We start from the raw sequence: 14,737 nt of genomic DNA on the forward strand, positions 1-14,737 counted from the left end.
GCAGCTGTCTGTTGTATTATTAACACATCTGCTAATATCAATACCTAGACTAGTCAGAACAAGCAGTAGCGTCTAAAAAGTATTGGCCTGGTGAAGCTTTGCCATCTACCAGTGCAATAAGCTGCTCATGGACATTGTCAGCAACATACTGGATGATAGTAGAGCACTGATCTTTTATTATGTCTTGAGTAGTTTGAGTAGTATCGATTTGCACCGAAAACACCCCTGCTCCTTTCACTTCACTGGCAATATCAATTAGTGTTGCCGGTGTTTTTTGAGAAACAAGTTAGGAGGGACCCCCCGCCCTTTCCACCAGACTCAGGCATCTTCTTGCTGCTTCCAGTACTCTTACTTATATACTCTTGTAAACAAATGGCATACTTGCAGAGCAACAGCGCAAACTCTAAAAAAGTGCCATGGTCAAGTGTATGGTCATATGCAGACTCTGCCTCCCAGTCTTCTTGCCAAGCTTTTTTTTTTACATTTCAGTAAATCAACAATTCCGGCTTTACTAGCAATTAGGATCAACACAATCAACACAATGAGCATGCGCAACACTACCTTCATGTTCCTGAGCTCTTTGATGGACATGTCTCCAGTCTGTCTATCCCAGTGATGAAGAGGGTATCATTTGCGGGCTTATAAAATGCCAGACAAGACTATACAGAAGAGGGCATGACTCATCTCACACTATATTAACTACTTGCGGTTTGTAGTGTCTTTGATAAAAAAAAATAAAAAAAAGATGTCTTCTGCACAACTGGGATTTTTGAATTTTGCTGTAGGTGGTATTTGAAAAGCAGAATTGAAAGTGTCTTCTCTGTTTACCTCCTTATTCAGCCTGGTCCTGAAACTCTGTCTGTTCTGCCTTCATGTTCATGTTCCCTCTCAGCTTGTTCTGTGTTTAGCTTGGTCTGTGTGTCTTGTGTGTCATTTCCCCCTGTTTCATTCTTTGTGGTTTCTCCCTGACAACTACCCCCTTCTCCAATATTTGATTTAACGTCCTACATTTGGCTGTTTCGGCCGTTAAGGATTTTTTAAAAAACTTTTTTGCACTGTCTGGCGCACATGCTCACGCTTTATCGTACAGTATGTTAAGTAATCGTTGGTGCAGACACAACAAAGAATGTCCCATTTTAAACCAATTCAAAGCTGTGTCAGTGAGCCCAGGCGATCAAGCAATATGTTGTGATCAACCGTGACAAAGGCTGCGATAAGATCAGAGGAAGATCAGGATGGAACAGTCGCCTCTATCGGCAACAAGGAGGAGGTCATTACTACCCGTCAGCAGAGACGTCTCTGTGCTACAGAGGGCTCTAAAGCCTGACTGCAATATTTCAAAAATGCTGTTAGTATTCATGAAAGATATTACCTGAGGAGACAACTTTTTTGTTAATACCTCGCCTAAAAATGACAGTTTGGAGATTATTTTATTACCTTGACTTGCAAGGATGGATGGTGATCTCTAAAATGCTGTAGCAAGGTAGATGTCTTTGACCCTTTGGCAGACACTTTTCACCTGCATGTTTTGCAAAATGGATATCAGTCTTCTTCACAAAACTCCTGTTCATTTTAAATAATGTTTGTAAATTTAAAGGTCTTTTGTGATTCATACAAGGTTGGGATGTTCACAGGTGCCATCTCCTGCAAACACAAGGCAGCATTCAAAGAGCATAGAGTCATAGACATACATACTGTAGCTTCTAAAACGCTTAGGGTTAGAAAACATTTTAAACTGCGATTAATAGTGAAATTAATTGCTGCATTCCTTAAATGTGGTGCCAATGAATTGCACACTCCTCTGACCTACATTTCTTCTTCTTAGAGGCTGGTGTGGGTGGAGATTGTGAAAAAAATCTTTATGCAGCAAGATCAGCTATTGGAGCACTCTTAACTGTGTAGGAGCAAGTTTTGTATTTCACTCTCAAGTTTCAATTGTCACTTGCTGTGTATGGAGGACTTTCCACCAGTGACCACACCGGACACCAAAGTTTAATTTGGGCAATTAGTGTGGATCTATGGTATCTCAACTGTTGCGGCCCCACTTCGTGATAAGCTGAGAAGACATACAATTGTTACCTAGTGCAGCTTCAACTATCCCAATTTACTTTTCAGCAAAATACAACTTGTATCTATAAAGTGGAGGTTTTGTTATTGTTGTTTGTTATTTTCAAATAACAGTCTAGCTAGCTTATACTATTTTGAAAAATCTGTTTTCAAACACAGCTAGAGTAACAAACACTAGTGTGAGCTCAATGATCTAAACTAGTTACCAAAGTCATAATTTATATCCTACATTTAATGTAGTTACTGTCAAGCTACATCAGATCTTAAAGCAGAATAATTACATTATTACTTGAAGCCATCAGTGAGTACAACACGCAGTGAGAAGGAGAATGGGCCATGTTCAACAGTCAACAGTTAGTCAGTAGATGCTATGCTTTATTATGATATTCAGTGTGAAACTGTGACATTTATTCTTAACCTTGACCTTGTATCCTTAATTAAAATAATTTGTATTGTAGTATTTTAACCTGTAAGGTTGTGTTGTATCCTTGCACCTTTGATATTTTGCAATTATCTATCTATCTATCTATCTATCTAATGTTCAAGTATTAACGCACATCAAAATTATACACTGGGAAGAGCATGCAATGAACTCTGGTTACTGTACAGTGCAGCAAATTAAATGTAATTCTCTGATACTGAATGAAGTAACACCAGATTTTAAGTTCCCACAGATTTGTTGTGTGGAACAGCAGAATGAGCAAGAGGGGGCCTACACCTTTCCTCCTCATCAGCAGTTGATTAGCGACCGCTTTCCTGTTCCTCCTGACTTTGCCAAAGGTTGCAGCTAAGCTTTCCCTGCCTCAGTTTTGGGATTTTGATGCCTCTGGCCTTGGCTTTAATGCTTCCTGTAGAACCCAGGTTGATAACCAGGATTATCCTGTGCCTTGTTATGTCGAGTATCATTTGCAGGCAATCAAGGAATACGTTTGATTTAGTTAGATTGTGGTGAGCCACTGCACTCATGATTAATACACACTCACTCTACAAAACCCTCATCAATCTCAAATCCTGTTCAGTGCCATGAAGCCAAGTGCATTTTTTGGCTAGGCTCTGTATAAACTCCAAGACAGATTTAAGAACCAGATGAAACAGAGTGAAGCCCTGCTTTCCCTATCCAGACAGGTAGCCACCTGTCTTAATCAGCCAGCTTAGCCCAGCAAGTCTACCTGCAAGCCACACTGAATACATAGGGCCTATAGTCACTCAAGCCAAAAGAGTGGCTGCCTGGGGCCTGCCCTAAACCCCTGGGCTACATTATGTCCCCCCAGCCAGAGACCCCATGGCAAAGCCTGGGATCTGTCTCCTAGGACGCTTTCACACCAAGCATGTTTGGAGCAGTTATATTCAACTCTGGAATATTTACTCCGTTAGTTTGGTCCATTTGTACAAGTGAGAACAATGTCATCCAAACTTGCTTGTGCACCAAATAAGCACACTGAGATCGCCTGAAAATAGGGGTCTCGGATACTATAAGGAACTATAAGGAGGCAGATGTTGACATCTGATAGCCAGCTATTACTAATGCTTAGACTAGCATAACAAATTGAACAGAGGGTAAGTATCAACAGATGCTCAACTATTTCTTCATTTCTTTTTTCTCCTCCTCATATCATCGTCAGACCTTTCCACTGTGGTTTGGACCAAAGAAAACAAACAGACAGACACTTAAGCAGCAACAGGGAACTAGTTATTCCAGTTTTACCTCAGTCTTATATATGGACATTTGCATAGTGGACAAAACCCATAAGGTGAAAATATTTCCTCATTATGTTCACACTAAGAAACCGTCTACCTGACTGTGTATCAACATGTCTGTCTCAGTATGTTGCAAACAGAGACTTACTGGTAAATTTTCCTTTTGTGCCTTATTTCTTGTCTCCATGACTTCTCAGGGGGTAATAATAAACAGACATATCTCCTCTCCCAGTCACACAAGCCCTACAATAAGCCTGCCTCTCACAGTGGAGAAGAGCTCTCCCCGCTCTCTCCACAGGAGGGTGCTCCTCCCCTATCCCTTCTGGTTCTGGGGAGTCAGCGCAAAAGGAGGTGGAGGTCCAGCAGGGTGCTATCTCCGATCACCCAGGGGTGGTAATGGGGTCACACAAAGCAATTTGCTGCTCTACCCTGTAAGTTTACATCAGCCTCTCTCATCATTCCTCTTCAAAGACGAGTCCCAATCGTTCCACCAGCCGATATAAAGTTTTGCCTTTGAAGATGTTACTTTTTTCCCATCAGAAATACTGTTTTGGCTTTAAAGATGCTTTTTTTTTCAGTTGTTGAAACCCAGAATGGGCTCCAAGCCATTGATGTGAAACAAATATCTGAAGCAATTCAAATTTAAAATGAAAACTTCAAAAGTCTTTCAAGCAGTGCATCCAACAGATTGGTGTACAACTGTGGATTTAAGTGGATTGCCTATTTTCATGTGCCCATTCTTCCCAAACACAGAAAGTATCTCAGATTTGCCATTCAGGCCCTATGAACACCAACTGCTCCTATTGGTCTCTCTCTTCAGACATATTCACCAGGCTGTGATGAATACTGCTTATCAGAGTCAGCCTCTTAAGCCACAGAAGCGTTCTCTCACAGGTCTGTCAACTGTTAGCACCCAGAAAGCTGGAATGCCAATAACATGGCTGGCTGCCTGATTGGTTTACCTCATTAATGAAGAGAAACCCAACACTATCTGCCCACCACCCATAAGCTACCAGCCTTTCAAAGATAAGATAAGATACGATAAGATTGCACTTTATTGATCCCCTGGGGGAAATTCAGGTACCACAGCAGCAATTGGCGGAACAATGCCAAGGAAGTCAAGTACAGGAAAGGTAATAAAAAAAAGAGCTAATAAAATAAATGTAATGTGGGGGGGTTTGGTCACGGCTGACTGGCACATGGGTCACTGATGGCGTTGAACAGTCCGATGGCTGCAGACGCGTGGGGAGGAGCCTGTGGCTGAAGCTGCTCCTCATCGGCCTCAGCTCATCGTAGAGAGGGTGAGAGGGGTTCTCCAGCATGGCATTGATCGTTGCCACTGCCTCCAGACTGTCCAGTTCTTGTCCCACGACAGAGCTGGCATTCTTGGCTTCACCTGCCTTGATGCCGCCTCCCCAGCACACCACAGCAAAGAAGAGCGCACTGGCTACTACAGACTGGTAGAACATATCTGCAGCAGCCTGTTGCACACATCGAAGGACCTGGGCCTCCTCAGGAAGAACAGACTGCTCTGCCCTTTCCTGTAGAGAGCCTCACCCCAGGACTACACAGCATGCATTCCGTTTGTGTATCTGAACTTGTTGCGGCCCAGTTGCAGCAAATGGCCAGAACAAATGGGAGACACGCATGTGTTCAGCCAAAAATAAGTACAACTGTTTATTTAACGAAAAATAATTTAACAAAACAATTCAATGGAGTATGAAAGTCAGCAGTGTCAGTGGCGTAGTGAGTGGATGTGTGGAGAATGTAGTGTAGCTCATGCTGCATGAGCAAAAAATGAATGACAAGAAAACAGAAACACCAAAGAAACAGAACCATGTGCATGGGGGAAGGAAAGCCCCAATGGCACCTGGGATAGACCGTTATTTATACCCCCAACAGCACTAGACAGGTGTTCCTAATTTGACTGACAAGCTTCCGACTCCACCACAACAGGAAGCTGAAATACACAAAGACACATACACACAGACAACACAGGCCCTGCCAGAGGGAGCTGGGGCCGTCACACCTAACCACAACCTTACCCCAAACCTTTACCAAAGTTGTTTTACTTGCCGAAACTTGCCCATAACCTTACCTTAACCAAAGTTGTTTTACTTGCCGAAACTTGCCCATAACCTTACCTTAACCAAAGTTGTTTTACTTGCCTAAAAGGTTAGCCAACCTTTAGCTGAAAATGCTGTCCAATTTGTGCTGTTGCCACAGAATCCAATTCATGTTATTGTCACAGAATCCAATTTGTGGTAGAGGAACATAGTTTTCACATATTTCATGTCCACAGCACGTAAATCTGCATTTCAGAGTTTGTTCTCATTTTACAACTTTTTATGAGATCATGTTGTCAATGCCCTCAATGCTGCTTTGCCTGGAACAGTGTCCCACTCCTCTTCATCTTGCCCAAGAAGAAATATTAGGCCCATTTCATCCATGGTAGTCCAACAGGCGTGTTGGGAAAGCTTATAGCTCCAAGTGGATGCCGGAGGAGTCTACTCTGTGAGTCCACTTTACAAAGCACACCAGACCATTTGTGGAGTCAAAGGTCCTCCTCGTCCTCGACGACCACAGCTCCCATGTGTCCTTTCCCGCCATCAGCTTTTGCAGAGGGAATGGAGTCGCTCTCCTCACCTTTCCGCTGCACTGCTCTCATAAGCTGCAGTCACTTGACAGGAGTGTGTTTGGACCCTTCATGAAGAAGATGGTAAGACGCGTGGACAACTGGATGATAAACCATCCAGGCGAGACAGTCACCATCTATGATCTGCCTGGCATCTGCCTGTACAATGACAGCATCTTTAGCCCCAAGCTTCGTCACAGGAAGCCGCAACAGTGCCCTCCACAGCTAGTCCTCATATTGCTACTCCTCCAGATCCACCTGCTGCCACTTCACCACTGGATACAGCCTCTGTGACTCCCACTCCTGCTAGTCCAGCGCTGACCACTGCTCCTTTGGGGGCGGCCATCAGTCACTGTGTCCTCACCTCCTCCCCCAGGCTGATGGTTTTGACCCTGTGGTCAGACCTTGCCCTAAGGCATGGACAAGAAAGGGTGTTGACAAGGGGAGGAAAAAGAGGGTGAGTGCCATTCTGACTTACACACCTGTCAAGAGGTCCCTAGAGGAAAAGGCAGAAGGAAAGAAAAAAATCTAATCCAAAAGCAAAAAGGAGACTTCACCAAAAAACAGATGGAATCATCACTCACCAGGCCACCCAGGATAACTGCTCCTGTCTGTGTGCAATGAGGACTTGGCATCATCTCTCTCTGGTGAGCCATGGGTCAAATGCCTCTTCTGTGATGGTTGGGATCATGAAGCCTGCAGAGGGCTATGAGCATTATATCTGTCATGTGTGTGATGAACAGTAATAGGCAATGCTTGAATATTTGAGTGTATGTGTGTGTGTGTGTGTGTGTGAATGAGAGAGAAAAATACAAATTTGGATTTTATTTGAAATTCAAATGTTCTCCTTTGAAAAAAAAAATGTTTTCTATCATTTTATGTATAAGATTTGCATGTTTTGAAACTAATTTGTTGCTTTTCTTTCACTCAGTCCCCCATTTACACCTGCAGGCGTTCTGGCCTGCTGCTTAAAATAAATGTTTTATGTAAGAAAAAGTTTGCCTATGCAAAATATGTCTGTCTGTCTTTTCTTTGGAGGGACAGGGAGGGGGTTGTGGCATGAGACAAAATATTTGTAGACATTTTGCAGTGAAATCATTTTTAATAGACATTGTTATTTAGTCATAGTTTTAACAACCATTTTCTTATTTTATTGTAGAATGATGGACCTTTAATTTACTTATCTTGTGGTTACATATTCAAAACAGGACATTTCTACATAGAAAGTATCATTTGTGAACAATATAACTATAACTGTGACCACTTACCTTAATTTTGTTTCAAGTCAATATAATTTCAGGCCTGATTGTATCCATTTTTGTGCAGCATTACAATGTGACCTGAGACTGTTACTACTAGCCCCAATTGTCGCTTCCATTATAGCTGAACTGTGATTGGCTGGAACATTTTAGGAAAAACATTACGGTGAAATAAGCACAAAATAATTATTTGAAGGAGGCACATAAACAGGAAGTAGTCTGACATTGAAGTAGCACAGTGGGAAGAAAGGGTGTTCTGGTCAGGATGGATGGGCGGGTGAGTTTACCTTCAATGCCAATGACCTGGGTTCACTTCCCAGCTTGTACAATGAAGATTTCTACCATGAAAGCTTCTCTAAAGCTTTTTTAAAGCTTTTCTTATTTAACCTGACCAAAACCTCTCCCTAACCTTCACCAAGTTGTTTCAGTTGCCTAACCTTAACCTTAATCCAAACATCTAAACTAAATATTAGCCAGCCTTTAGCTGAAAATGTGGTTTCAGACTGTGTCCGCCACTCGCTTGCACATGGACTCCTACTAAAATCCTGTATTTTTAGGTCCTTGGTATCCAAATCTACAGTATTTCATATTTAAATCAGCCTGTGATGTTAGGTAACTTTTACACATTTTACATACTTCTCTGTATCTGCTGTCAACAAATTGTAAAATGGTAAGAATTAATATACTGTATATTTTATTATATTCAGAGCGACAAAGCGAGACTGATAGCTCTGCAACCAACTCAGCTGCACCCCACAAGCACCTGGACAGCCAATGTAAATGTTGATAAAATCATGTTGCAAGTAACAAATCACAGAGACATAACCTGTCAATTTGGGCGTTGATGCACTCAAGTTGCATGCAGGTTAGTTCATGCACAGCCTTCATTGGGACATCTCTATCAGTGTAATTGTTTTCATAACATTCTCATGTTTTCATAAATGTCACAGAGTTATTCTTTTATGCAAGCCACCTTTCCAGTGTCAAGGCTTGAAGGACACAATGGAGCAATCCTGATTAAAAAAAACAAAAACAGAACAAGGCAGAGAACCGGTTTGCCTCTGAATATAGAGCTGACGCAGGCAAAAGAATAAGAAAAATAGTAGAAAGTCAGACCAATAAACTATAAGTCAAGACAGACGGATGCATGTCTTACGTATGGGTGGTTACATTGCAGTGGGAACCCTGTGATCTCACCGGTGAAAGTCTGAATACATTAGTCATGCATGCATGTCTGAGAATAATGATCCCTCATGACGTAACAGTAATAGTACTGCTGTCTGTATGAATGGAGGTTAAAGGGTGAAAGGTTGGCTGTGTCCTTAATTGGTAATGAATGTTAATCATAATGGATTTTTTTTTTTTAATTTAATGGTAACTTAATAGGCTATACATTTAATTAATTGATAATAATATATTAATGGATTGATAACACACACATATTATAGAAGCATTTCTGTGCTTTCTTTCTTTCTTCCTTTCTTTCTTTCTTTCTGTAAAGGATAATTCTTTGTACCTCATAGTCTAAACAACATTGAAGAATGAATGTGTGACCAGAACATAACTACCACTCTTATAAAAAAAAAACTGTATATAAAAAAGCTTATTGTAGTTTATTTAAATCAACCGTAGGCAAAGGTTTGGTGAGTGACCGTGGAGACAGGTTCCTCTCAATATGAGCTGAATTATTCCCTCAAATTATATTTATCTTCACAAGCAAATATTTTTGCATGCTGTGAATTTTTTGAAGCATCTTTCAAAGTGTGCAAATATAGGCTTAATTGGTGTGTTTTGTCTCTGGCATAAATAGACAACCTCAGCCCACTCCCCCTCATAAAAGAACAAACAGCTCAACATAGATAACACACACTCCTAATGTCTTATATAGGAATTAATGGCAATTAGTGGCAGGCTGGCAGCATATGTGTGTGTGTGTGTGTGTGTGTGTGTGTGTGTGTGTGTGTGTGTGTTTGTGTGTTTGTGTGTGTGTGTGCGCTCGTGTGTATTTGTAATTGTCTCTACTGTGAAATTACCAAGGTAGGTGTTGCTCCACAGATTGTGACATTACAGTTTTTGCTCCATTGACCTTTCCTTGTCCAGTTCCAAATTGCACCCAAAATGCTTCACAATATTAGCTATTAACTGCATTCAGTTACACACACACACACACACACACACACACACACACACACACACACACACACACACACACACAAACAGAGAAGGAGAGAGAGAGAGAGAGAGAGAGAGAGAACCAGCAAACCAGCACAATTTCAAGTTTAATACAAATTTCACTATATAACTCCAATTTAATACATTTTAATACATCAAGAACCAGTTCATCCTCAGGACGGTTCACATGGAGAGATGTAGACAGACCGGTAATGCAAACAGACAGACGCTGTGTAAACAGAGATTAATGACTCATGCCTTATGCCTCCATGTGAGCTCATGAGTGAACATCTGCATGCAGTAGACACCAGTCGATTGGTATGCACCATCATGACCTTTGGCACTGCTGACTCAATGACAAGGGGGTGAAAGACTGTGAGAGTTAGTCATTATGGATCAATTCATTTTTATTGTGTGCTACTGGACTAATGACCTGTGCATATTATACAACAATATACAGGTGTGGTGAGTGAAAGATTTTTGTTTAAAAAAAGAGTGAGATTCAATAGATGTAATAACCATCTGCACCTCACAGCCTGAACAGTATTGAAGAATGAATGTCAGCCAACAAGGAATCTATAAAGAAGGAGAAGTCAGATATGAGTCATGCGCATGAGTGTTAGCTGGAGACAAACTCTAAGCACAATTTGTATTGTAGTGGATGGGACCATAGTCCGTCCGTACCATAGTTTTTGCCGAACTGCCGAGCGGTAGTAATAGCGTTTGTCCCTAACTGACTGACTGACATTGTTGTCACATTGTCCCATTGTTGAAATGCTCATGCGTGACTTTCCCAAACATATAGGCTGCCTGTGGTGCACCGCCACAAAAGTTGGTCAGTGTATACAGATTGATCTAAATCAATCATTAATGTGTCTGATGTGCACACCACATCATGTTTTGGCGATACACAGACCAACACACCAGCTGCATTGTCCCCAATCCAACAGTTGCTCCAAATTCACATTTTTTTTTAACACATTTTAATCAGAGATGTGTCAAACTGCTCAACACTCAGATAGAGAATTAACATGAGTGCAGTGCAGAGATTTGTTGGACATTGGATTCCACTGGACACTGCTGTCACTGAAGGTAAATGGACTGCATTTATATAGCGCTTTTATCCAAAGTGCTTTACAACATGCCTACATTCACCCATTCACACACACATTCATACACCGATGGCGGCAAGCTACCACGCAGGGTGCTGGCGCAACCATCGGGAGCAATTTGGGGTTCAGTATCTTGCCCAAGGACACTTCGACATGTGGACTGGAGGAGCCGGGGATCGAACCACCGACCTTATGATTAGTGGACGACCCGCTCTACCTCCTGAGCCACAGCCGCCCCTGGACAAGTAATTAATCCAATTGAAAAGAAAATGTTTCACTTCCTGACACAATGTTCCCCACAGGCTGCATTCACAGTCCAGCTAAACTAGACTTGCCTAGTGTAACTTGTTGAGGCCTGAGTTTCAAAGGCGTTCCACCTTGGCAATGACACAGACACTTGTTTGTTTTGTTTGGTTTACTAGCCAACCCTAGCCCAAACCCTAACCTCCGCCCTCCAAAAGAAAAAAAAAGAAAACTCACACACACTGACGTATGTGATTGTATGTAATTATACTGTTATCCATATTAACACCCTGAGAAACTGGGTTAGCCTCAGCACAGAGAGTTGGCGTAAGCTGTCGCCAGGAAATGCAGGAAGAAAGAAAGACCAATAAACTACTGCTGAAGACAGACATGCTGAGTGAAGAGTGAGGTGTGCATCATACTTTACGCACGGCCCGTGTCACCTCACCAGTGAAAGTCTGCAAGCAGCAGACACCGGCCTGTCGGCATGCACAAGTGCTGACACACATTGTTCTTGACTTTCAGCACTGCTGTCTCTGACTGTGGTGAACGACCGGCTGAGCTTTTAGACTTAAGGAAATTCAGGATGGATTGATTTATCTTCCACATAAAACAGACATTTTACTTCTTTATGATATCATTCAGGCTACCATACTATATAGATTGGTGATCTGCACAAGTCGTAACTTTTTATAGGTCAAATAAAAATGAGACAGATCAGAGGTTTATCTGTACTGAGGGATGAATGTTCAATGTGTTGCTAAAACAGAACTCTTTAAACATCTTTTAAACAAATTTATAAGATACTCTTTCCAATTTACACAGTCAGCTGCCTAAAAACCTGGGAAAAAGCATGATGCATCCACAAACAGGAGAGTGCTGATTTTCAGTCTGTCTCCACCCAGTTCTTGGTTGGAGGCCCAACCAGCAGGCGACAGACTGGTCTCAATAAGAACTTAATCTCTTCACATTATATAATTTTGTTTGTTTGAGCCTGTCATAAATGAACCTGTTTATATAACTAGTCAGTGGCTGGGAATCCTTTTTAATCTGTCCCAGTCACCTACTGAACTTGGAACTCTCTGAATTGGAGCGTTTTATAACGGCTGCCTGGGGTGGCAATGTGAAACGGTGAAAACTTCCAGTTTGGTCTTCCAGCCTGGACCTGTCTGCAGGAATTTAGATCTAATAATGGAGCAAAAATAACAATGTGTTGGTACAAACATTTTGGTTCAGTGATATGCTATATATAACAGCATATCACATACTGCATATTGATCTACTGTAGGAAAGAACCACTGGCTAGGTGTAATTAATGTCACAAGATATGAATAGAATAGAATAGAATAGAATATAATAGAATAGAAGTATTGTCCAGCTAAAGCAGGAAAATCATCTTTGGTCTCACCAATTAAAACACAACATCACATCCATGTACATCCAATCAATGAAACAAATCACATCACATCAATGTCCAACAATCACAATGCTTGTTCAGAATACATAGACGAGCATAACTTTAATGTTACAGTGTGGTATAGTGCAATGTGCAACAATTGAATCATGAATCATTTATGATGTAATGCCAACTGATCAGGAGATACAATCATGTTTTTGTTTGTGTCCCTGTTATAATTACAATTATAATTATAATTATATTACATCACTTATTATTTTTAACTGCCGCAACTGTTGCATCAATTATTAGATTCATTTGTTGCATCATTTATTAGTTTCATTTATTGCATAATTTATTAGTTTAATTTGTTGCATCATTTATTATGTTTCATCTGTAGTATTAAGTGCTGTGAACAGAATATTAATACTCAGTATAAAGTGTTGCAACCATATGTCCTCTTGTAGTCTTATTTCCAAAAAAGGAAATTAATATAATTCATATGAAAGGTGATGCAGTGGCTTTTTCTTCTTATGTCAGTTTTATTTTGTGACAACTGAATGATAAATTATCAATTGAATGTTCTGCACTTTTCCTGACACTCAACATGCGGCAGCAATTATGCAGAAACAAATTGAAATGTAATTGCTAAGGGCAAGAAAGATAATGAGCTCAAAATATACAGATGAATATATCAATAGATGCTAAACAAAAAAAAGTTTCCCACATAGTTTTGTTCTTCCACAAATTAAAAGTAGGATTTTATGCAACACTATGGGACTGTTAATATTGTTAATGACCTTTAGCAGGTGCTTGTTTATTGACCGAACATTTACCTTTGAATATCAATACTAACTAATATCTGGAGGGCCCAAAGGGATATATTTTCTGAATTGCTCTTTTTCTGAATTACTGAACTGCTAATTTCTAATTGCTTGTATTATGGAAGTACTTAAATTAACATCTAATTTTCCTGTTCATACACTCACTGCATAACGCACTCAAATAAAAGTAGGTCTAACCTGGGTCAAAAAATAACTCAAATTCAAGTGCAGAAGTTCTCATAAGCATAGTGTTGATGTTTTTTGTTGTTTGTTTGTTTTTGTCAAGTACAGCAAATATAATTTCCAAGTGGTTATGAGTAGTAGTTAGAATAGTTACTTTACAAGGGTCATCTGAATGGCTACATACTGTGCATCTGTTACTTGTTTATACCTCAGTTCATCTTGTAATATTCTGAAAGTTGACTCTAATTGAACTTGTGTAACAAAATCTTCATGTTCCACTTGGAGCATAATCAAGTGGTGTATTTATCACTGAAATATCACAAACACCAAAGACTGAGAAGTAGACTCTCTCCTTGAGAAACATACAAAATCAAAGCTTAATTTTGGGCCATTTTGGGCTTTATGTTATGCTAGCAAGGGCTATAGGTTCCTCTCAAGGAAAATCCCCTTCCCAGTCTCAAATCCACAATCATATGTCTGACAGAATGATATACCACTGCACTGACAATGGAGAAAAATGAAAAGTACCTACTTGATTTGGACAAGTATAGAATTTAGAAGACAGCATTTCTAACACTAAATTATAATTTGTGGATTAGAGTTGAATTTGACATTATGGCGCTGGGTATAAAAATAGTCCATAATATAAACAGAAATAGCTATCCATGCACATTATGCCTTTATTTTCCCAATGATGAAACTGTGGCCTAAACGAGGCAAAAATGCATATCCCAGTGTGTTGGTGCGAGTGCATGTGTGTGTGAGTGTGCATGTGTGTGTGTGTGTGTGCGTCTGCATGTTTCGGTTTATTCTTCACTCAGCACTTCGACCAGAAACTGTGCATGTTGTCAGTCTGATCTGCAGTAAGCAAAAAATGTGCTACTTTCATTTTTTTGTCTTTGTTTTGTTGCTTGATTATTCTAACTGAAAAAAAAGGTCTGCAAGTTCTCCATTATATGTTTGCCTTCATAACTCCTTTCCCCAAATCCCTCTTCATTAATAATTACATAAAAAAAACAATACAAATAGGACGCATTAAAGTTGCATAACTTCAGGTTTTGACCTACTAAAATCATTCTAGCAGAATCAAAAGTAGTTAATGGATGGGGCTCTGCTGTTTATTTGCAACAGCTTAAGGGGCCGGACTC

Source organism: Centroberyx affinis, unplaced genomic scaffold (assembly GCF_046629955.1).
Source record: "Centroberyx affinis isolate AG114_WGS23_722 - 3 ecotype Tasmania unplaced genomic scaffold, CSIRO-AGI_Caff_v1 ptg000774l_1, whole genome shotgun sequence".
NCBI lineage: Eukaryota > Metazoa > Chordata > Actinopteri > Beryciformes > Berycidae > Centroberyx > Centroberyx affinis.